Raw genomic sequence first — 23,797 nt, 5'->3', positions numbered from 1 at the left:
TAAGTGGTCTGGTTGTCTGTTCATTGGGCATCCCAGGGCCTCAGAAAGCCAGAATAGAAAAATTGAGTTGGAAAACAAAAGAGGTTAGAGTGGGAGAGAGCCAAAGCATAAGAGACTCTTAAAAACTGAGAACAAACTGAGGGTTGATGGGGGGTGGGAGGGAGGGGAGGGTGGGTGATGGGTATTGAGGAGGGCACCTTTTGGGATGAGCACTGGGTGTTGTATGGAAACCAATTTGACAATAAATTTCATAGATTGAAAAAAGAAAAAAAAATTGAGTTGGTTTCAACTTTTTAATATTTACAAAATGTAATTGGTTGGAAAATGAATACTCTAAGTGAGCAGAATTATCTAACTAGTCCTTCCTTCATTTAAAAGAAAAGTATGTGATACTTCATGAATAAATAAAGTCTATCATGGAACAGTAACACAGTAACATATAAGCAGTAACAAAATGTGTAACAGTGCACCAATCAACACAAAAGGAAGAATGTCACCACTGCTTTTCCAGGCTTCCTTGTGTAACCTACCTTGGATACATCCCCTGCACAGAGCCTAAAGATAACTAACCATCTCCTGAATTTTGTCATTACCCTTCCTCAGGTTTTCTATAAAGTTGTACCAGGTAATGCTTATTCAGTGTGTCACTTCTCAAGTTTGGGAGCCTTACATAAGTGAAATTATGCTGTACCTAGTCTTTTAATATTTGTTTCTGTTTTACTTTTTCCTCAAACAAGCTGTGATATGTATAGGTAGTATTTATTTTACCTCTGTGTGATATTTTAGTGTATAAATATGCTACAATTTATTTACCTGTTCACCTATTGTTGGATTTGTTGGATATTTCCAGGGTTTCTTTTTTTTTTCTTAGTTTATTTATTTTGAGAGAGCGTGTGCATGCACACACATGTGAGTGGGGGAGGGGCAGAGAGCGAGGGAGAGAGAGAATCCTAAGCAGGCTCTGTGCTGTCAGTGCAGAGCCCGACACAGGGCTCGATCCCACAAACTGCAAGATCATGGTCTGAGCCGAAACCAAGAGTCGGACACTTAACTGACTGAGCCAGCTAGGCACCCCTCCAGGGATTTTTTTTTTTTAATGTCATTTTGGAAACAATGGTGCTAATGATGTTTAAGGCTGCCCATTTTTTAAAAACTATATTAAATAATGATTGGTATGTTCTAAAGCAGTTGCAAATGTCTATGCTCCAAACCAGCAGTTGTATGTGAATGCCTGTTCTCCATATGCATATTTTCAAACTTTTAAGGGGTGCCTGCGTGGCTCAGTCGGTTGAGCTTCCGACTCTGGCTCAGGTCATGATCTCACCGTCTGTGAGCTCGAGCCCCGCGTCGGGCTCTGTGCTGACAGCTAGGAGCCTGGAGCCTGCTTCGGATTCTGTGTCTCCCTCTCTCTCTGACCCTCCCCCACTCATGTTCTGTCTCTGTCTCAAAAATAAATAAACATTAAAAAATTTTTTTTTAATTTTAAACATTTAAAGTTTGTCCAAGTGACCAATAGAAATATTTCACTGTGGCTTTAATTTGCATTTAAATTTTCAATTACCATTGAAGATGAACTTCTTTTCTTTTTTTTTTTTTTTTTTAATTTTTTTTTTTTTCAACGTTTTATTTACTTTTGGGACAGAGAGAGACAGAGCATGAACGGGGGAGGGGCAGAGAGAGAGGGAGACACAGAATCGGAAACAGGCTCCAGGCTCTGAGCCATCAGCCCAGAGCCCGACGCGGGGCTCGAACTCACGGACCGCGAGATCGCGACCTGGCTGAAGTCGGACGCTCAACCGACTGCGCCACCCAGGCGCCCCTGAACTTCTTTTCTTATTTTAGTGTCCCTGTGCCCTTCCCCTTCTGGGAATGATGATTCGAGAATTTTTTCCATTTTATTTATTGGTTGTTTGGTATTTCTTACTAAGTCTGGGGGAGTTTTTAATATATGCTGTTACTACCATTTTGCTGGGTTTATGTGTTGCTGAAAACTTCTCCCAACTTGGAATTTGTTTCAGGTCTTACGTGTTGGCTTTGTGTTTTGATGAACAAAAATTCTAAACTTGGACATAGTCAAATTTACCGACTTCTCTGTGGCTTTGGTTTTGTGTCTTGATTAAGAAATTCTACTTTACTCAGATGTTATAAAGACATGCTTTATTTTTCACACACCAGCTTTAAAATGCAGTCTTTCATATTTAAATATTAAGCTCTCTTGAGAAAATGAAAAGGTGAAGAATCCCCCCTCTCTCCCTAGCTTTCTCTCTTTCTCATTTTCCCAGTAGATAATCTGTTGGGCTGACATGGTTTATTAAAAAGACCCCCTCTTTCTCACTGATGTAAAGTTGCCATTCTCCATCAGACATGAAGTTTTCAAATCCGTGTTTGTCTCTAGACAGACGCTTTGTTTTCTTTATTCTGATCCATTGCTCTGTGCATCTCTGTCCTATATGCCCACACCATCCTAATTATTATATACTTTCGTAGTAACTCTTGGCTTGCCAATTATTATTCACCATTTTATTTTCTTTACGAGTGTCCTGGCTATTTTTGGCCCCCTCATTCTTCCATATACATTTTACAATCAGGTATTTAGTTCCATAAAAGACACAATAGGGACTTTACTGGCTAATGAATTATATCTTTTGACCAATTTGGGGGATAATTGGCATTTTTTGGCATTAGTAAGGCTTTGGAACATGGGGTATGTTTCCATTTACTTAAGCCTTATTTTAAGAGCTTCTTCGAGAGCTTCAAATTTTCCCCCAAAAGGTCTTGTCCATATTGAGTTAGACCTATTCTTTGGAGCTTTGCCTATTCTATATTTTTCCATTCCTTATTTTTTCTTTTCCTGTCTGTGATGGATCGAGCTTTCCACCCTCCCTGCCTCCATTTTCTTGTTTGTCCTTTACCAGTTTGTAAGTTACATTCCTTATTTTGAAGGTTTTAGTGGTTACTCCAGAAATTAAAGCAGCCATACTTAATAGAGTCAAAGTTTATCTCTGTCCTTAAGTTCCCGCTGAAGATTATACGCAACTTAGAATGTTTTAACTTGAATCATCCTCCTCACAATACACCGTCTGTTAGTTTATCTTTGTCCACTCTTTCTGGTCCTGTGTATAACCCTACAAAAGCAAGTTATTTGCATGATTTTACAGGGATGGATAGTGTTCACAATGTTGACCATTTTCTTTGATCATCTTTCCATCTTTTAGATCTCAATTCCAAGATCAAGTGACTTACGAAGACAGAAAACGCTGTCATTTTTGCTTCCTTTATTTGTTCAGTTGTTTTACAAATGCAAATTCAGAACCTACTGGGCTAGGCAACACTTTCTCCCCTAGCCTGTGTTCTAATAGAGGACAAGACAATAATCCAATCATCACACAAGCACAGCATTATAAATGGGGACAAGCGCTCTGATGGGATGATATGTGGGGTTATGGGCATCATGAGCAGGCGAGGGGTGGGGGGGCCCTGGTCTGCGGTTCATGAGAAGCCCGGTGGAGTTGAAAACCAGGAGGGGTACCCTAAGGGAAGGAGAAGTAGGCTGCAGAAAAATAGGGACAGCAGAAGAGAAGTTGGGTGTCATTTCCAACAGAGCAAATAACCTAAAAAACCCCAGTGACGAAAGCACAGCTCAGGGTATCTGGGGGCATACAGATGGCCCCAGGGTGGCACCACATGGGAACAGGCCAGGGCCACATGGGAAAGGAGGTGGTAATCATAGGCCAAACCGTGGTCTGTAATCTCCACACTTTCCTTTCTACTTTCCACCGTCCTCCTGTTACCAAGAGGGCACTTGACATTCAGAAATGTTAAGGGTCCTATCCGAGTTCCAGCGGCTAGCACCGTCATGACCCAACTGGGATGTGAACCTGCTTGTCCGATTGGTGAAGTTGATCCCCTTCCTGTTGCCCCTCTCAGGCGGAGCGAATGAGACCGCATCCGGGGGGGACTATTTGTTGTCACTGAGCCAAGAAGGAACCCGGTAGAAAACCTTTACGTTCTTTTTCTTGTCGGATTTTTGGTTTTGTTTTTAAGCACCATGGACCTGGCAGGGGTGGGCGGGAGTCTTGCAGTTTCCTCGGCCCTCCTGCTAGATGGTCTCTCATGCCCATCCCACCGTGTCCCTCAACTCGTTGACATTCTCCAGTCAGTCAACCCTGGTTACCCGAGATGCATAGTATCACTCTCCTTCCCAATCAGAACTAGTAGGCAAATAGCTCCCGCCCCTCAGCAGTGAGTGTTTCCAGCAGAGAGAGACAAAATTAATATATTAGTGAGGCAGCCAATGAAATCCACAGAACGATGTAGCTCACTACAGCTGCGAGGCATCTGAGAAAGAAGACAAAAATGCCCAGAGGCCTGCCATTTACATTTTTCGGTCACTATGACGAAAGCTATCTCGGAATCAGGTAACCCTTCAGTCGTCACCTCTATATCTGCATTTTTTAAATTCATCGGCGATGATCTTTCGTATAAAATTAGTGTCATCATCACACATGATACAAAAACATAAAAACTTGAAAAGGAAGGACACGTCTCTTACCGAGCACAAGATCTGTGAACTGCTCACTGAATTTCCTTTCAGTCAGTTCTCTAGGTATGGGGAGTCATCTGTCCCCTGTGTACAACTTTGAACTCCCGTTTTTGTGTCATTCAGCGTCATAGAATCAATACAAGGCACGGAAGTCTGTAATAAACGACCGTTACATGATATTGCGTGATTTTTTTTTTTTTCAGACTTTTCAAATCACTGCGGGACGTACCCTCAAGCAAGGGCATGCGGAACCCTTTTCCTAAGGTTGGGAAGGTAGGTGTCTCCCAGTGGTTTGTTCTACTGAGTAAGGTTGACATCAGGCACTCTGGCACGTTATTAATTCCATTTTATTTCTTTGATCTTCATAATTCAAAAAGTTTTCACCTGATCAGAGTTAAGAAAGAGAAATCAAGAGTTGAGAAATCAAATCCCTGCCGTATCATTTTGTAGCCAGGTGGCAGACCTCTGTGGGGGCATTAAGATGCCCATCTTTGTGTTTTTTTTAATGCTTCTTTATTTTTGAGAGAGAGGGAGAGACAGAGACAGAGACAGAGCATGAGTGGGGGAGACACAGAGAGAGAGAGGGAGACACAGAATCCGAAACAGGCTCCAGGCTCTGAGCTGTCAGCACAGAGCCCGACGTGGGGCTCAAACCCACGAACCGTGAGATCATAACCTGAGCTGAAGTCAGACACTTCACTGACTGAGCCACCCAGGCGCCCCAAGATCCCCGTCTTTGAAAGGGAGCAAGGCAGCCCACCATCACAGGATTGCTGGGAAAATCATTCCATGCCTGAGGAAGCACTCTTTCTAGGTGAATGTGAATACATATGAAAGGCGTTATAAAGACTTTATCCAAAAGACAGATAATCCTTATGCCTGTGGGGCTGTGCTAAATATTACAGAAGGAATTGGAAGTAAAAAAAAAAGTTAATTCTGTCTGAATAGGTGCTATATTAATAATAATAAGTGATAATTCTAGATTGCCAGATTTAGGGTAATTATTTTAATTATATGTTTCACCATCTGGATGACAGTCCTGGGTGTTTAAACAAGTTTTCAATTAGTATTTTGAGGAAATGCCAAGAAAATTTTTCTCCGAGCATTAAATTTCTTTCTCTTCTTTCATAACAATTTCCGCTCACTGTCCCTTTTAATTTTAGGTTTTGAAAAAAAGACCCGGGACCTCTGGCAGCGGGAATCCAGTGACAAAGGCAGTAAAGACAACAGTGTGGGCATGAACCCCGGCTCTGACACCTACAAAGGTAAGAGTTTGACCTCTCGGTGCTTCCGTTTCTTTATGTATCTAACTGGAAAGGATGCATGCACTGTCCGTCCAGCGCACAATGTCACAGAGTACATCCGATTCTGGCACGGTGCCTGGCCCCCAGGAGAAGTTCTGGACAGATCCTTCTCCCGTATGAGCAATAGCTCGCAGAGCTATTCTGGGCAGCACATCTAATGGCCTGGTAGCCTCATACCCACCCTGCAAACAGCAGACCCGAGGTGTTCTTCTTTTCCAGGGGACCGGAGACCTTAAGAAATGTACCCCGTGTCACTCAGCCTCAAGGGCTCCAAGCTGGAGCCAGCTGTGGGGGTGAGGAGTCTCACCTTTTTCCTTACTGAACGATGGGGTCTCCCACTTGATAGTAACGATCTTCCTAAGCTCTGGTTTGGTGAAAGATGATGCGAAGCAGATCACAAAGGACTCACAAGAGTTTACAATCTTGTGTAAGGCGTGGGCATGGCACCACCCTAGGTGTTATTTCACTGAATCTTCCCAAGTCTGTACGTTTTAGGTTCTATTCTTCTCGCTTGTCACCCACAGAAAGGGTTTCACACCCTGAACCCCCTGACTCCTAGTCAGTACCCTTTGTTGCAAGTGCTTAAGGCAAATCAGTAATGAGGGTCGCATACAAAGGGTGGAACCCTGAAATCCAAGTAGGAATGTAATCGCCTAACGTCACGTGCCTTCGGGGCATCACAGGAGGTGCCCGCTGGTAGCATCTGGCAAAGAGCAAAGATCAGCTTGTGAGATATGGGCAATGAAGATATTTTAAGGTGCTTGGGAAAGGGTTTTCTCTACGTATCGACCTAAGTTGGAAATGCAAAGCCTCTCCACACACCAGGGAGGGAAAGATCGTTGCCTCTCTCTGGATAGCAAGTGATTTGCAATCTGAAAGTGAAGTTGGACTGGTAAGGGAGAGGGAGATAACAAGGAAAAAAATATTCAATTTGAAGTTGCCTTCAAGGAAAAATGTCACCCGGAAAATGATTTTATCAGGTTTGAAATGCAAATGCAATAAAATCCCTGACATGTTTGGATTGGGAAAATAATATATTTCAGGATTGGGTGAAGAGCAGATTTCAGTGAGGGGGAAGTTGTGGGTACATTCGACTGGCTACAGTTAGGACTTAAAAATCACCATCGCAGAAACATAAAACTAGAATTCTAATTCCCGGTTGTGACTAGGTTTTCACAAGATATGCAGCCTCGGTCAACCCTTTTTCTCTGACCTTAGGCCCATTTTTCTATCATATAACCAGGAAGATCTCAGAGCAATGTGGTCTATATTTCGTTGTACCCCCCTGTGGTGGACATCTCTTGGGGATCTGGTCACCCCACAGTCCCTGTTTGCTAACCTTTCTGCCACTTTCCGGGGAGGCCTTCTGTTGTCACATGTCTACAAAATGACCTTGGTTACCATCCGTCACTCCCATAGAGTTGACTGTCTCAGGAGTCAAACCTCACCCAACGGAAGTCCATAAAATTGCCAATCCTTGATATTTCAAACAGGGGGTCCAACAGGGCTGAGGAGCTCTGGAGCTAAATATGGTTTCCAAGAAAGCAAAATAAAACAGATATGCAGCAACAGAGAAATGTGAGAAAGAGGAGACATCCCAGGGAGCCCTACAGAAATGGAGAGGCAACCCTAGCTAGCAATGTGCTTTTAGTTCTAGGTCGGAGTCCCTTGGGGCCAGGTTATCTCCATGTCCTTAAATATTTCCAATGGTTTCCTTCTCTCTACCTGTATCAGCTTACGTGAGAAAGGTCTTGACCGACATATTGCCACCCTGTCTTATCCAGAATGGCGCCTCAATGCATTTGGGTGGATAAGTACAGGAACAGCGTTTTGACATTTACTGCTAATCTTGAATATATACTTTTCGATCTTCATACTCCTGTATTTCTAATAGATCCAAATAGCTATTCCTCGCTGCCTTTCTTGTATTTAATAGTGCAGATGAGTTTTTACATAGAGCCCCCATGTAAATCCTGTGTAGATCCAAGGATGAATACTTTGGTGTCACTACTCCTAAAGAGTAGGTGGTGTCACTCCACATTTGGAAGTCACCAGCCCGTCATTGAGTCTCATGGGCAACCGTTTCATGACCCAAGACCTATGGCTGCCAACTGCAAGAGTCAGGACTCTGCTCTTTTTTAAATCTGATGTTAACGCTTGAGTGATGTGCCATTCTCTGTTAAACATAATGCCCAACGAGCCCTGAGATACATCTGCAGGTACAAGGTGGGTGGCGTAGTGGGATTTTCACAGACACTACGTTTGTGGTGTGGCATATCAAAAGACCATGTGCCACAAGCAAGGCAACAAAGGAAAACAAAAAGGCCTCGATGCTATTGCACGTGTAGCTAGACACGGCGCTCTTTAGGAGAAGGAGGCAGAACACTGGAATTGCTCAGGACCAGGGAAGCGGGCTTGGGAGAGCACTGGGAGCTCATCAGGTAAAACAGTCCAGGGGAACGAGAACGTTAGTTTTGAGAGGAGAGACTCTGAGGAATCATCTTGCCTTCTTCAACGTCAGAACTTCTGCTTAGTGGGAGAGGAGGGGACAGTGAGTCCCTGGGCCTGCTCCTGCACCTGTGGGGAGGAGCTCAGGGAAGACAGAGCCAGGAGCCACATCAGAGTGACGCTCACATAGTCAGAAGCTGGGGACCACGTTCCCTGTATCTGTGCTAGGTTTGTGTCCATTTTTCTTTACACCGACTCTCTTAGTAAATAGAAATGAGTGCATTTTAAAAAGTTACCTCCTCCCATGGTAAGCAGAAAATAGGTACTGCTCATCATAAATATGAGTAAAGAATAAAAACAAACAGGGGCACCAGGGTGGCTCAGTTGGTTAAGCATCCGACTTCGGCTCAGGTCATGATCTCGCAGCTCATGAGTTCCAGCCCCACATAGGGCTCTATGCTGACAGCTCTGAGCCCGGAGCCTGCTTCGGATTCTGTGTGTGTCTCTCTCTTTCTGCCCCTCCCCCATGCCTTCTCTCACCTAGGCGCCCCAAATAAATAAAACATTTGTGGCGCCTAGGTGTCTCAGTTGGTTAAGCGTCTGACTTGAGCTCAGGTCATGATCTCTCAGCTGGTGAGTTCAAGCCCCGTATCAGGCTCCGTGCCAACAGCTCAGAGCCTGGAGCCTGCTTTGGATTATTCTGTGTCTCCCTCTCTCTCTCGGCCCCTCCCCTGCTTACTCTCTGTCTCTCAAAACTAAATAAACGTTAATAAACATAATAACAAACAAAAATAAATCAACATTAAATTTTTTTAAATAAATGAAACATTAAAAAAAGAATAAAAACAAATAAGACAAAAAGAACACGGTGTAGAACTCCAGATGGCCTGAAGGCCACTGCCTCTTCATCCAAAAGGAAGATTGGAAGACCACCTGAGTGGCTCTGTCAGTTGAACTTCTGACTCTGGATTTCAGCTCTGGTCATGATCCCAGGACTGTGGGATCACGGGATCTGTGCTAAGCATCGAGCCTGCTTGAGACTGTCTCTCTCTCTCCCTCTGCCCCTCTCCCCCACTCACTCTGTCTAAAATAAAATTAAAAAAAAATTTTTTTAAAGGAAGATTGGAAAGTGTTGGAGAGAGAGGGGCTCAAGACAGAGAGGATGGGGATCTCCTGCTGGTGGGTGAAGCCATTCAAGAGATCTCGGAAGGAGAGAAGCCTCACTCTCTGCGAGTTAACGTCTCCAGCTACAGTCTCTTCAGAGGTGCCTCCCGCCTTGGGAAACGCTGACCACGATGGTCAGCGACGGGTCATTTAGCAGCTAGGGAGCTTCTAGACAAAGTATTCCAAAGGGACCAGGGTCAGCAGGCATGTTGGGGAGAAGTTACCTGGCTACCAGGTAGCTGGAAGGCTTCCCGCTCAGGGAAGTGACTATCCCACGATGTGCTCACGTGTGCTTGCTGTGGAGAACCCGGACCTTGCCACCACCGGGTCCCACGACTGAGGCCCCCACGCTCCCCTCCACGGGGCTGCTCCTTGACCTCTGTGCGTGCGTCACGCACCACAGTGGAACCCCTTGTTCTCCAAGACAGATGCGCGCAGGGCCGTTTGTGATTTGGCTGGCAGGCGTACGGATCTGGCTGCGAGGCCCTCACGGCAGCTCCTCATTTCTCAGTGTCACCGTGGGTGTTGCACAACGTGCATTGTTTCATTTTCCTAGCGACACGGTAATGATTTCCTACTGATGGAGTGGGAAACGGAGCCAACGCGCGTCTGCTCCAGGGGGAGGGAGGCACCTGCGTGCCGGATCCCAGACGGGCGGGGCAGCAAGGGTGGGGGCTCTGTGGCCTTCTCACGAATCTTCTGCGCAAAAATCCAGAGTGCACGAGGACTGGGCGCCTGTCTTGGATGGAGATGGGCCGCGCCCAACAGAGCGCAAAACAGCGTGGTCTTTGCAGGCAGCAGTAACTGAGTTCCACCCCAGCTGTGATGGAAACTCGGGTGAACACATGATTGAATCTCTTCAAGTCTCAGTTTCTGCATAAATCAAATGAGGTTAATAAAATAACAATTCAGAGACCCTGATGAGGAGCAACTGACGTAATCGAAAGCAAGAGCACATAAAGCATCTGTTTTGTTCTTCCTTCTCCTCTGAACCTACTGGGGCTGCGAGACGCGAGGGTGGGCAGGAGTGAGCCCTGAGCTTGCCTTCCTCCGCCCACCCACCTGCCACCATTCCCGAGGAAGATGAAGCTGGTAATTATGAGAAGGCGCTTTGTGTGCACTTGGGGGCAACTGAGGCAGACAAAGAAACCAGCTCTTTTTCCTACATTTGCTGCAGCTCACATCCGTTCGCTCAGCAGATATGTCAATAGAGCAAATGCTCTGTGCCAGGCCCGGTGGTAGGTCCTGTGGATTTGGGGGTGGAAAAAATCAGCACCACGCTTGTGCTCCCTGAGCTATAACCTACTCACGTTGACTTCGCAGAAACACATCTGATGAGTGTTTAGAAAAGTGACAAATACCATGGGCGTCTGTTACATGGAGAGCCTACAGAAGTCTGCAGCGTCAGGAAATATTTCTGGGAGTGAGTGATTTTTTAATCCAAGCCCCAAATAATGAATTCACTCAGCTCGGTGGTGAGACAGGAAAAACCTCAATCACCAGAGGTACCAGAAGTAAGTCCAGCATATCTAGGGGGCCCTCAAAGAGTAGCCAGATTTTCATTTTGCTAATTAATTACATCTTTTAAAGCAGCTACTGAATATCATCACTTCATGGAAGAAAGAGCGTTTTAACGCCAGGAAAATAAGGAGACACCATCAGATCAATGTCAGCCCTCTAAATTGAATAAATTCAGTGTTATAAAAAAATCTCCTTCGTTTTGCTTACTTGCGCTTAAAAATTTGTCAGTGACCCTTGGAGCTTTCCAACAGATGTAGAGAAACAGCAAATTCATTCTTACTAAATGGAGCTTTTGGCCCCGAACCGACAGCTTATTTACTACTAGCAAGGTGTCCCAAAAGCTGGATTAATATCAAAGACTTACATTCGTTCATTCACGGGTTCATTCATTCCTTCGTTCAACAGTCTTCCTTAAAATATGGACCAGTCCTTCGATCTTTCTCCATCAGATTGTAGAGTTGGGACTGAGTATAATCTGAGTCGAGCCTGCCTAGATTTCGTCACAGCTGTCATTAGACTCAAATGTTTTCAAGAATAGGATCAGGGCTCTGCTTTCAACAGGGCTTGGCATCTGAGCCCCGGCCAGACTCCAGAGATGTCATTGTCTTATGAGACCAGCCACCAGCTCTGCGGGGCCCTGAGGAATTCTCTCTGTTGTGACCCCCACCTGGCTTTCTGTGCCTCAGGCTGTTTCTTCCCACCATGCTGCCCAGCCCCCCCTCCCACTCCCCTCCCACCCCGTGTGCACTGGGGGCTATGTCTCAGCTCTCTGCTCTGCCCCGACCTTTCACCAGCCACTGCCAAACACCTGGTCTGTGCTTCAGGGTTTCGTCATCTCTCCCAACCTTTAGTGAGGCTTTGCCAGCTCCCTGAAAAGGATCCAGACACCTCAGGCCTCCTTGAGGCCCTTCTACCCCGATCTCAGCCTTCAACACGCAGCCTCAGTGCACTGAGTGAAGCCCCCCAAAGTAGAGTCCCAGGTGGGCGCAGACCTGCCCTTTGCCGGAGCTCCAGTGGATTCTAACCCATCCCGCCAGACCACAGTTCTGTTAAAAATTGGGCTGATTTCTCCTTTCCATCAACAATGGACAGTGAGTTATCTCTGTCTCCTCCCTTTCCTGGGAATAAAAGAAGTCACAGGTTTCTTCTCTCCTGTGAATAGCTCAGCTCTTTCTGGATTTTAGTTTATTTAGGGTTCTTTCCAGCTCTAGATCTCTCTCTCCTGCCTTTCCTCCTCCTTTTCTTTCTTCTCTCCCCCATCTCTGTCTCCCTGTCTCTGTCTCTTTCCCTCCGTGTACAGAAAACATAGTTAATAAAGCCAAATTCCACATACTTCTCAAGGACATTTTTCTATCCCTCCCCCTGAGGTAATAATGAATTCTTTTGTATACGTGGTCCGTATTTTATATACTTTGCCTAACCATAAAAATATAAAGAGTTGTGGAATGTTATTTAGATAAATTGCACATACCCTGCATATCATTCTGAAATTGACTTTGTTCACTCAAGAGTCTGTTTTTAAGATCTGTCCTTGCTAATACACACAGATATAGTTCTTTGATTTCATCTACTATTTGGTATTCCATCCTATGAATATGCCACTAAATATTTACCTGTTACCCCCCTGGTAGACATATGGATTGTTCTTTTCTAAGAGTTGAGGATACAAACACAGGGAAAAAAGGGGTGGGTGGGGGGAGTAAAGCTAGGTAATTCGAGCACCTGTTTTGCACTAGACATTATTCTGGGATCGTGGACATAAGGAAAGATACAATACATTTACAGTCTAGTGGGAGAGACAGGGAGGTAAGCAATAATTGAATTTGCATTTTAGGAAGATTAATCTCGCAGTATGTAGGGCATATGGGAAGAAATAGTTGGAGACAAGGGAAAAAAATAGAAATGGTTTGTAATGATGGCAGAGATCCAGATTAAAGCAGTGGTAGTGAATGGCAATAAATAATACGGACATGGATGGGATCAACGTGGCCAAAACAAAGGGAGGGGAGCAGAGGTGGGGTATGTGCCCAAACCTGTCTCCCCCAAAGCTTCTGCTGGCTCACCAATGCAAACCAAATCAAACCAAACCACACCACATGCTGTCCTGACAGACAAAGAACCACTGTGTAGAGAGAACAGATGTGGGGGATAAAATAGTCCATAGCCCTCAGTGCCTGCTCTTAACAAGCTCAGCGGACTTGAGAAGTCCAGTGAGACAGGCAAACACTTTATAATATAGGACAAAACCATACTGTCTACTAATGTGTCCAATCCCAGTATTAAATGGGCAGAAAGGATGAGTGACTGAGTCTGACAGTGAAGGTGAAGGGGTATTTCCAAGAGATAATGTCATTCCGGCTGAGACGGAAAAGAAAAACGGAAGACGTGGGTTCAATCGCATTCTGAACAATTTGCATCACTTCGTGATTAGGACAGACAACTGTGTCGTATTTTCCACCTGCCAGGCACAGCCTTAAGTTTATTCCATCCTCATAACCACCCCTAAAGGTAGGTGATACTATTACTCTTGTCCCCATTTTCTGGAGGAGTGAAGTGAGCCACAGAGAGGATACCATACTTGCCCAAAGTCACACACCTGGTCAGTATCAGAGCAAGGGAGGGAGTCAACCCTCACACTGTGGCTCAGAGACTATGTTCTCAGTCCCTGCTCTAAACCCCCACTCACTGGGATTACCCCTAGTTTTACACAGATGCAGACAGTGGCCCATAGTCCAGTTCTGGATTCGCTAGGATTTTCTGCCCAAAAGTTCCAGGTAGGAAGAGCCAGAGTGTGAGGAAACGGGGCTGGGGGTGACCAGGGCGGGCGTAGGGGAGTATCTTAAAGAGGGCAGATAGGGTGGGTATGCCATGGCCGCCCTGAGAAGCAGAGGCTAGGTAGGATGGTAAGCAGGGGAGAGACTACCTGGAAACAACATTAAAATGTTGGCACTGGCCAGCCTGCACGTGATGCTCCTGGTCCCTGTTCTCCAATCCCACCTTGATGCAGGTGACTGTCAGCCATGTTCATTTCTCTTGTGTCTGAGCCTCCATATCCAACTGGTTTCTGAACTTTTTCATCTAGATCATTTCCAGGCAACCCTTTTGTAGAGCAAACACTGTATGAACGTCAAGTTTCTTCATTCCTTCTCTCTTCACACACTGGGTGAGCATCTACCATTTCCAAGACCGTGTGTTTCATTACGCTGCAGCAGGTACGAGGGCGTGCCGTTGGTAGCTACCCACGTGGGTGGCCTGTGAAGTCCCTTCTCCTAGAGCTGGCAGTCCCCAGGGGAAAACGACACCAAAAACATTTACCCTGAACCCGCTTGGGCATGGGTTTGGGTTTTGCGATGGGAGAGGTCTTGAGAAGTTGCTCTTTGATGTCAAGAGGTTGGTGTTGGGATAGATCTTTTCATGCGATGCTCAAACAGGAAGAAAGCTCAAAAACTAATTTTGTGCTTTGGTTTCCATCTTTGTGTTCAGAACCCTGTAGTCTTCCCAGAGTTTCTGAATAGATAGCTAGTCTCGCCCGACAAAGTAGATCTTTGAACATGTTAAAATATGATTACAATCACCATGATTCATGAAATGTAACTTAAAAATAGCTAAGAGTTAGGGGCGTGTGGGTGGCTCAGTCGGTTGAGTGTCTGACTTCAGCTCAGGTTTGATCTCACAGTCTGTGGGTTCCAGCCCTGTGTCGGGCTCTGTGCTGACAGCTCAGAGCCTGGAGCCTGCTTCGGATTCTGTGTCTCCCTTTCTCTCTGCCCCTCCCCTGCTCATGCCCTGTCTCTCTCTGTCTCAAAAATAAATAAAAACATTTAAAAAAAATTTAATAAAAAAATAGCTAAGAGTTACATAGCATTTTCTATTCTCCAGCGATTTTTTTAAAAATTTTGTTTTCTTAGGTAATTTCTACTTCCAGTGTGGGGCTCGAACTCACGACCCCAAGATCAAGAGTCACATGCTCCTTTGACTGAGCCAGCCAGGCACTTCTCCAGTGATTTTCTAAGTACTCTCCAAATAGAAACCCATTTTGTTTTTATAACCATCTTTGGAGGGCAGTGCTATTTATTATCCTACTTTATAGATGAGGGAATTGAGACACAGAGAAGTTATGTAGTTGGTGCAAAGCCACATAGCTAGTAAGTGGCAGACCTCAGAACTGTGCCCCTACCTACATAGAAGTTACATTTTGTTTATTTTTCAGTAACTATTTTTTTAATTATCTGAGTGTTTGAAAAAAATGTTTTGGGGGTGCCTGGGTGGCTCAATTGAATAAACATCCAACCTTGGCTTAGGTCATGATATCATGGTTCATGAGTTCGAGCTCAGAGCCTGGAGCCTCTTTCAGATTCTGTGTCTCCCTCTCTCTCTGCCCCTCCCCTGCTTGTATGCTGTGTGTGTCTCTCTCTCAAAACTAAACATTAAAAAATATTTTTTTAAAAAAGAAAAAAAATGTTTTGGTCTTAAACTAAAGCTGTCACATTCAAAAAGATTGGTTTCTACGGGTTTAGATGAGTCTCATTTTATAGACAACTACATTTAGAGAGGAAGGGACTTGCCAAGGGACACACAGTAAGATAGTAACAGAGCCTGCATTAGCTCAGAGGCAGTGCAGAAAAATGCTAAGTATAGACTTTGAGACAGAGACAGCTAGATTGAAATTCCAGGTCAGCCACTTGCTAGTTCTATAGGCTGGAACATGTTCATTTCCCTCTGTCTCAGTTTCCCCACCTATAAAATGGGAAGGACATTATATCAACCTCACAGGGTTGTTATAGGATCAATTAAGGCAAAGCCTATAAGTTGCCTAGCGCGGCGTCTACACATTGTGCGCCTGGATTGTTACAGGCATTATTGTTGCAGCGATTATATTATTTCAATCCACCCAGATCTCCTCACTGAAGTCCAATGGTCTCTCCAATGTATTGCTTAATACTTCAGGTCAAACACCCGGCTGGTGTGAAAGTGTGCCCCTCCCCCATCGTCATTGGTAGAAGCACTGACCGCAGGCCAATAAAATTGGCTCAACGACTCAGTACTGTATTTGAAATGATCAAGCTCTGTGAAAGAGAACACAGTGTTCTTGTTCTGTCAATAATCAAGGACTCGTGTTTTCAGCTGTCAAATCCTTCAGAAGATTCTGGCTTTCCTGCAGATTTGTTGTGTTTTGTTCTTCTCTTATTCATTTATTTTCCTGATAGTCAGCAAAAGTCATCTAGAATAAAATGCCAATGCACTGGTTCTAGGATGGGAATTTAGATATCACCTAAAGATCTTCTTCACTGTCACATGTCCAGATGTAGAGTGGAAGGAAGGAAGTTAGGAAGGAAGGAAGTTAAGAATGGGAGGAAGTTAGGAAGGAAGGAAGGGAGGAAGGAAGTTAGGAACAAAGAAAGGAAGTTAGGAAGAAAGGAAGGAAATTAGGAAGTTAAGAAAGGAAGGAAGTAAGTTAAGGAAGGAAGTTATGAAGGAAGGAAGTTAAGAAAGGAAGGAAGTAAGTTAAGGAAGGAAGTTATGAAGGAAGGAAGTTAAGAAAGGAAAGAAGTTAGGAAGGAAGTAAGGATGGAAGGAAGGAAGGAACGAATGAACAAAGGAAGGAAGTTAGGAAGAAAGGAAGGAAGTTAGGCAAAGGAAGGAAGTTAGGAAGTTAAGAAAGGAAGGAAGTTAGGAAGTTAAGAAAGGAAGGAAGTTAGGAAGTTAGGATGTTAAGGAAGGAAGGAAGTTGGGAACAAAGGAAGGAAATTAGGAAAAAAGGAGGGAAGTTAGCAAGAAAGGAAGGAAGTTAGGAAATTAGGAAGGAAGGAAATTAGGATGTTAGGAAGGAAGGAAGTTAGGAAGTTAAGAAAGGAGGGAAGTTGGGAAGTTAGGATGTTAAGGAAAGAAGGAAGGAAGTTGGGAACAAAGGAAGGAAGTTAGGAAAAAAGGAAGTTAGGAAATTAGGAAGGAAGGAAGTTAGGAAAAAAGGCAGTTAGGAAGTTAGGAAGAAAAGAAGTTAGGATGTTAGAAAAGGAGGAAGGAAGGAAGGAAGGAAGGGTGTGAAAAGAAAGAAAAACACAAATAAAAAGAAATGCCAGTGCTGTCTGTGTCGTGGCTGAGAGAGGACTAATCACAGGGTTTCATATCCTACTATGAAGAAAACTTAGTTTGGAATCCTAATGACATCACCCTGGTCCAAAGAGGCCCATTGTTCTTCAAACAAGAGTGAAAGCACATCTGACCTCATGTCTGAGCCTCAGAACCCAGTGTGGAATTGCACTCATCTGTTCATCTATGGGCAAAGGGACTTCAATATTCTCCATCGATTTCTGAGTTTTTTAAAACAATTTCCTACCCGCTTCAATATTTGTCACATTTTCTCCTCGGCTTCTTTCTATCATTTTTGCTGCTCTTTCCTTCTTGGGCTTATGAAGACATCCATCCTGCTCAAGGAGATCATCAATAAAAATCCTTCTGCTTGATGCTGTGATTAGCCAAGAACAATGCTCTCCCTTACCCCAGTTTTTGCCAAGTCGACATCACATGCGTTTTTGCCTTCCTTTACCACTAGCATTTCAGATGTTGGGAAGTGATTTTCAAATGATAAATGATTAAATCTTCCGATAATGAGAGAATTCTGGGAGAAATGTTCACCAGGCACTCCAGACTTTTTTCAGCAAATACCCCTATCACAATGAGCAGGTCAAATCAATGGTTCTTCATAAGCCACTTGGGCAGGATGCTGGGATTTTAAAGAGTCACTTATGGATATGGAATAGCATGGGTGAAAGTCAGTAATGGGTATAGTGTCTTGCCTTTAACTCTTTTTCTTCTGGTTATGAGGGATCTTTTTTTTCCTTTGCCAAATTTCCCATCCTGGCCAATCTGTCACCTTAACCAATTTAAATGGCCACGTTGACCGCAGCTAATCGAACAGAACATACTCTCTTTCTGGGACAACCATTGATCTAGGACCATGGATGTGACCAAAGAAGGGACAATCAGGAATTGACCGTCCTAAGGCCATTAGGAAAGAGAGGATCTGTCTTCTTCTAAGACTGTGAGGTCTATGTAAATCTGGAAATGTGCACTCACTTAGAGTGTGGTTGAGAAATATATCAACAAAGAGAAAAATGCATCTAAGAGACGGCAGAAAGACAGAGACAGAGCGAGAGAAGGAGAGCGCAAACGACATCACTGGAGCCCTTGAAATAAGTTACACCTAAATCCATTTCTCTCCGAGGAACTTGTAGTTGCATGAATCAATAAAATAACCTTACTCCCACTCCACTGACCCCTTTGTTGTTGCTGCCTGGTGTAGTTTTAGCTGGCAACTAAGAATCTGAACTGATGAATATCATCCCTTTCCAAAATTTCAGCCCCAGCAGAACTTCCCAGACGTTTGTGTCCATGTATGGTCAGGTACCTTCCCCAAAGTTCACTGCAAAGGCAGAGACAGGCTGAAGCTGCCTCTGTTCTCAAATGTCAAGGGCTCATAGCTTAGGTTACGAAGCATGGAAGGAAGGCCACTGGCCTATCGGGGGTGAGGTGGGTTGAGGGGGGAGTCTAACCCTCACTCTGCCACCAACCTGTGATGTGTTATTCCATATGTTCTGTACCTCTGTGGGCCTCTATCTCACTCCAGGCCATCCTTTGCCTGTAAATAGATTGTAATAGTGGGGACTATAATTAATCAGTATTATTTCAAAACTTGGCTTTTTCATGTAAGATGTGAGTGACAATGGAACAAAAAACCCCCCACATTTCAGATTCTTCATCTACAAAAATAAAGAAAATAGTAGTTACTGTCTCCTAGAAAATGAAAAAATTCATATATTTAGTATGATGTCTAGCATGGCATGAATCTTGGGACGTATAAGCTAATATCATTTGCTAGGACCTGGAGGGATCAATAAGTAACCGAGATTTAGCAGAAGTTTTATGTATAAGCCCTGCCTTTGTGTGTGTGTGTGTGTGTGTGTGTGTGTGTGTGTGTGTGAGAGAGAGAGAGAGAGACAGAGACAGAGACACAGAGACACAGAGATAGACAGTTGGCACCCATCTACTGTGTTCATAATGCAGATTTAATGCTGAATTCCACCTGACACAATCATTGAACCATCTTTCCATCGATCAGGTCTTTCTTTCATTTTCTCTTTCTTCTTTTCCCCCTTCTTTTTATTCAACAATTTATTGAACACATACAATGTACCAAGCATTTTACTGAAACTGAGGCATAAAATAGCAAAACCATACACTGATCTTTCCCTCTTAATATTTAATGTGGGCTCAGTGATGATTTGCCCTGGAGCCACCCAACCAGGCTTTGTCACAGGGAATTCAGGACGAGCTCTTCTCTGCTGCTTATCTGTGTTGGAATACTCCCCCCGCCCCTTCCAGGATTTTCTAGAAAAAAAAAATAGGAGGTAGCAGACTTTGTATGAGCACTCTGATGTATGCATTTTTAAGCCTTGGCCATTGGAAATGTGGAAGCAATTGGCAGCTGCCTCTGGGGGTAGCCGCATACTTTGTTTACCTGGGAAAATTAAAATAGATACAGCCAGAAAGGTATCACTTCATTTGTCCCAGATCTCGCACTACAAGCCACATCGGCTGTGCCCGGATCTCACTGTGACAAGGGTGAATTATAAACCAAGAGCCGCACTGGTTCCTCATTCCTCTCCCCTTTATGCCTTCCTGCACTCCCAGGTGCCCATGATGGAGATGTGATTGCAATTGCACAGAAGGAAATATTTTAAGACCTGCCAAAAACCTTTGGCTCAGAACTCGCTTTTCCAAGCAACCTGTCTGAGCATGGTGACTGCGGTGAATTATTGAGGCCTTTGAGGGTTCACCAGGAGGAGCATGTCACCGGGAAGGTGGGGCCGGAGGCTGCAGCTGGAGTCTGGTTCCCTTCCCCCCTTCAGACACCAGCTGGGCTGCGGATTTAGTATCTCCTCCGGGAGCTGTCTCCTGGGTCTACGCGGGAAGGGGGGTAGGATGGCACTAGGCAGGGGGCAGCCGAGGATTTGAGACACCACATTTATCTTTGACGGTGAGAAGCAAGACATGAGCAGATGACTATCCGGATACATCTGGCTTCAAGTCTCAGGAGCAGGGTTTTATAATTAAAACATGTGAGGTCCAGCTTTAAATAACACATCCAGATACACCTTCCTTCTCACATGGAAACAGTCACAATGGCCACCCCCGCTTCCAAGCCCATCACAGGGACGCATGCAGTGAATTCTCCAACAGTCCTGTGAGGTAGCTGCTCTTTTTTGTGTCTCCAGACCTCATTGGGGAAACTGAGGCACACATAGAGGAAATTTGCCCAAAGTCACGTATCTAGAAAGGGTAGAGCCAGAATTCAAACCAAAGTGGCTGCACTACATCGCCTCTTGCTGGTAGTGATGAGGAAGCTGAAGAAGGTGATGAGGATTTCCTGTGTGAAGAGCTTGGTCTGCCTTATTTCCTTTGTTCTGCCTCAACACCACGAGTGCATGATTTGGGCCCCTTTTCACAGTTGTGCATGATGAGAATAAGAGAAGATAAATGATTGTCACATAGTCACAGTTAGAAGAAATCAAACCAAGACTCAAAATATCCATTCACCTCCAATGTCCGTGGCTTCTGAAATCCGCGGCAGTGACTTCAGGTAAGCCCCCGTCAGGTGACACAGAAAGGTCCAGACTCCCCAAATCCTCAAGTTCCCAAATGTCACCCGAGCAACATTCAAGATTCCTCATGAATGCCGTAAAACATGGCTGAAGAGAAGCAAGGTATTCCTGTAGGAAAAGGAGTCTGTAGACACAAAACTGTATTCCACGTGAAGCTCGTTTCTGTCCAAGAATCACCTCTTGCTTAAATCTCTGCCCTTTCTTGGCCTTTCCATCCCCAGCACGAGCAGTGGGCTTTCCTGTGGGGGCTGACTCTTTCACAAAGTCACAAGTCGTGGTCACTTCCCAGGAGCTCTGAGTATGTGATGACAGGGTGGGAACAACAGCTGTGTGTGTGTATGGAGGATTCTTAGCGTTGCTAGCTACCCCAGGCACTCATCCCTACAGTCTGTGCTCAATGAAGCATAGATTAAGAGCACATGTGCCCTTGAGGTTGCCTATAAACAGAGAAATCACAAATTTCCCATCTGTGAATAATGGTAATGATAACATTAGTTCTCATTTAGTGAAAAACTAGGGCCAGGTCCCCACCTAATGTTTACCAATCAGAGACCAGCAGAAGAAACTACAGAAATCCATACAGTGGGGCATTATACAGTAGGTAAAAAGGAACACATACTATCTTCATGGCTTGCTATGGAGTGATCACCAGGATACAGTTCAAGTTTTAAAAATCTAAAATAGAATTGTTTAGAGCACGATGTTACCTTTAGGAGAAGGGGAGTATGAGTATGTAATAGCTTATCTAAAAAACCCTGTCAGGGTTTCTAAAAATCTGAAATAGAGAAAGAAAAAAAGGAGAAACAATGTGAAGAAACAGGGTAGAATCGTGACTTTTCTGATGACAGATTCTATAGATTTTACTCTGAAACCATGCCCATATTTTCCATAATCACAAGAGAAATTGGTATTTTTAAAAGTAGTTTCTAAAACATAACCAATGAGTCTCATCGTACATCAAGTTGATAATATACACATAGGGAAACTATCTTGTGACTTTAAAATAAGGACTTTCTGGGGCGGCTGGGTGCCTCAGTCAGTTGGGAGTCCGACGTTGGCTCAAGTCATGGTCTCACGGTTCATGAGTCCCAGCCCCGCATCAGGCTCTGTGCTGGCAGCTCAGAGCCCAGAGCCTGCTTCGGATTCTCTGACTCCCTCTCTCTCTGTCCTTCCCCTGCTCATGTTCGTTTGTTCATTCTCTCTCTCTCTCTCTCTGTCTCAAAAAAAAAACAAACAATAAATAAACATTAAAAAAATGTTTTTTAAATAAGGACTTTGGCTCTGCCTCTCTAATGAGATATAGTCTGCCATTTACAGGGACTTGGGGAAGTCATTTTAAGAAATCATGTTGTTCACAGTTGTGCTGCTGTTGTTACTCTGGGTCTGTTGTGCAAATGGTATGAGATGAACGCAAATGAGTACAAATATGTTGGTGCTATTGGGAACCAGGATTTTTGCCATGAAAGAAAGAAAATAAACATTATTAAGGTTAGTCCTGGATTTAATTTGTAGATATGTTTTTTCCCAGGAGAATCACAATCTAAATAGCTGACAAGCTAGTTCACACAAATGTCCCAGGACTTCTGATCCTGGGCAGAGGGCTTATTCTGATGACGGATCACTTTTTACAGTGTTCATCGTCATCATCATTGTCATCGTCATCCAAAAGTGTTAAGTGAAAATATGTCTCCTGAAAAAGAAATAATTGATTTTGTATGTCACACTCCTATTAGTGTTGCTGGGACTGTACCACATGGGGGAAGGGGAGGTGGGAGAGTGGCTTCCAAACTTTTTTTTTCTTTCTTTTTTTTTTTTCCTTTTTGTAAGCACATCATATAATTATCAACTCTGGTTTCTTTGGCCCACCCACTTCCTGACAAATTCTCATCCATCGAACTCTCAGTTCACTGGATGAAAACATTACTAAATTCATTAAGTATAAAATATAGTTGAATTAAAGAAGTAATGATGTGTCCAAAGGCAAAAATCTGTGGAAGAACTTCATGAATTAACCCTGAATGATGAAGACGTATCTTGGTTATGTTTCTGAAACAACCATACCTTCAATACCAAAGTGAAGACTACTGTAGAGCTTTGGCATCAGGTCGACCTGGCATCCAACATTTAAGGGTAGTATGATTTTAGGGGCACTTGGGTGGCTCAGTTGGTTAAGTGTCTGACTTTTGATTTTGGCTCAGGATGTGATCTCAAGGTTCATGGGATTGAGCCCTATGTCGGCCTCTGTGCTGTCAGCACAGAGCCTTCTTAGTATTCTCTCTCTCTCTCTCTCTCTCTCTCTCTCTCTCTGCTCATCCCTCACTCTCTCCCTTTCTGTCAAAATAAAATATAAACATTTAAAAAAAAAAAACAAAAAACAGGGAGAGCAGCATGATCTTAAGCAAGTTGCCCAGTAGTCTAGAGCATACATTCCTATGGTGGTAAAATGTAATTAATTGTACCTTTTTCTTAGAGTAGTTGTGAAAAGTAAGTGAAATAAGTAAAATCCAGAGTCTGACACAGATATCATAGGCGCTCAATATATGATAACGAGGCTATGGCTCAGAGCCTGCGGCCAACTGGTATACTACCGGTGCCCTGGACTTTTACAACTCAGCTAGCTTCACCTTTATCACTTTCCCAAATGGAACAGGTTTGCTAGGTACATCGTAGGTATTTGAGGAAGAAGAAAGTAAATGTTGAAAAACAACTTCACTTCCGGGGCACCAAGCTGGCTCAGAAGAGCATGCAACCCTTGATCTCAGGGTTATGAGTTCAAGCCCCATGTTGGGTGTAGAGATTACTTAAAAATAATGTCATAAAAGAGGAAAAAGAATTTCACTTTGAGTTGTGATTGTCATCAGAGGAATTTACCAAATATATCTCATTTTTACCTTCATTTGAACACCTAGTAGAATTTCATTTCTTGAGGACTATGCCCCTGAACAGGAGTAAGTGGTTAGTTCTGTTCTCTGAATAGTCAGCAAAAGCACATTTGTGAATGTCTCATCCACACTGGAGATTTTATTTTTATGTTTATATATTTATTTTTTCACACTGGGATTTTAACTGCCAGTGGAAGATTCTCCAGAAGTCTCTCATAGCACAGCAGCCATCGGGGATGTTCTAGATGACAATTATTCCATCAGCCTAGATTCCCA

The sequence above is a fragment of the Leopardus geoffroyi genome, chromosome E3, assembly GCF_018350155.1.
Source record: "Leopardus geoffroyi isolate Oge1 chromosome E3, O.geoffroyi_Oge1_pat1.0, whole genome shotgun sequence".
NCBI lineage: Eukaryota > Metazoa > Chordata > Mammalia > Carnivora > Felidae > Leopardus > Leopardus geoffroyi.
The sequence above is the reverse complement of the archived record's forward strand: the minus strand, read 5'-3'. Positions refer to the sequence as shown.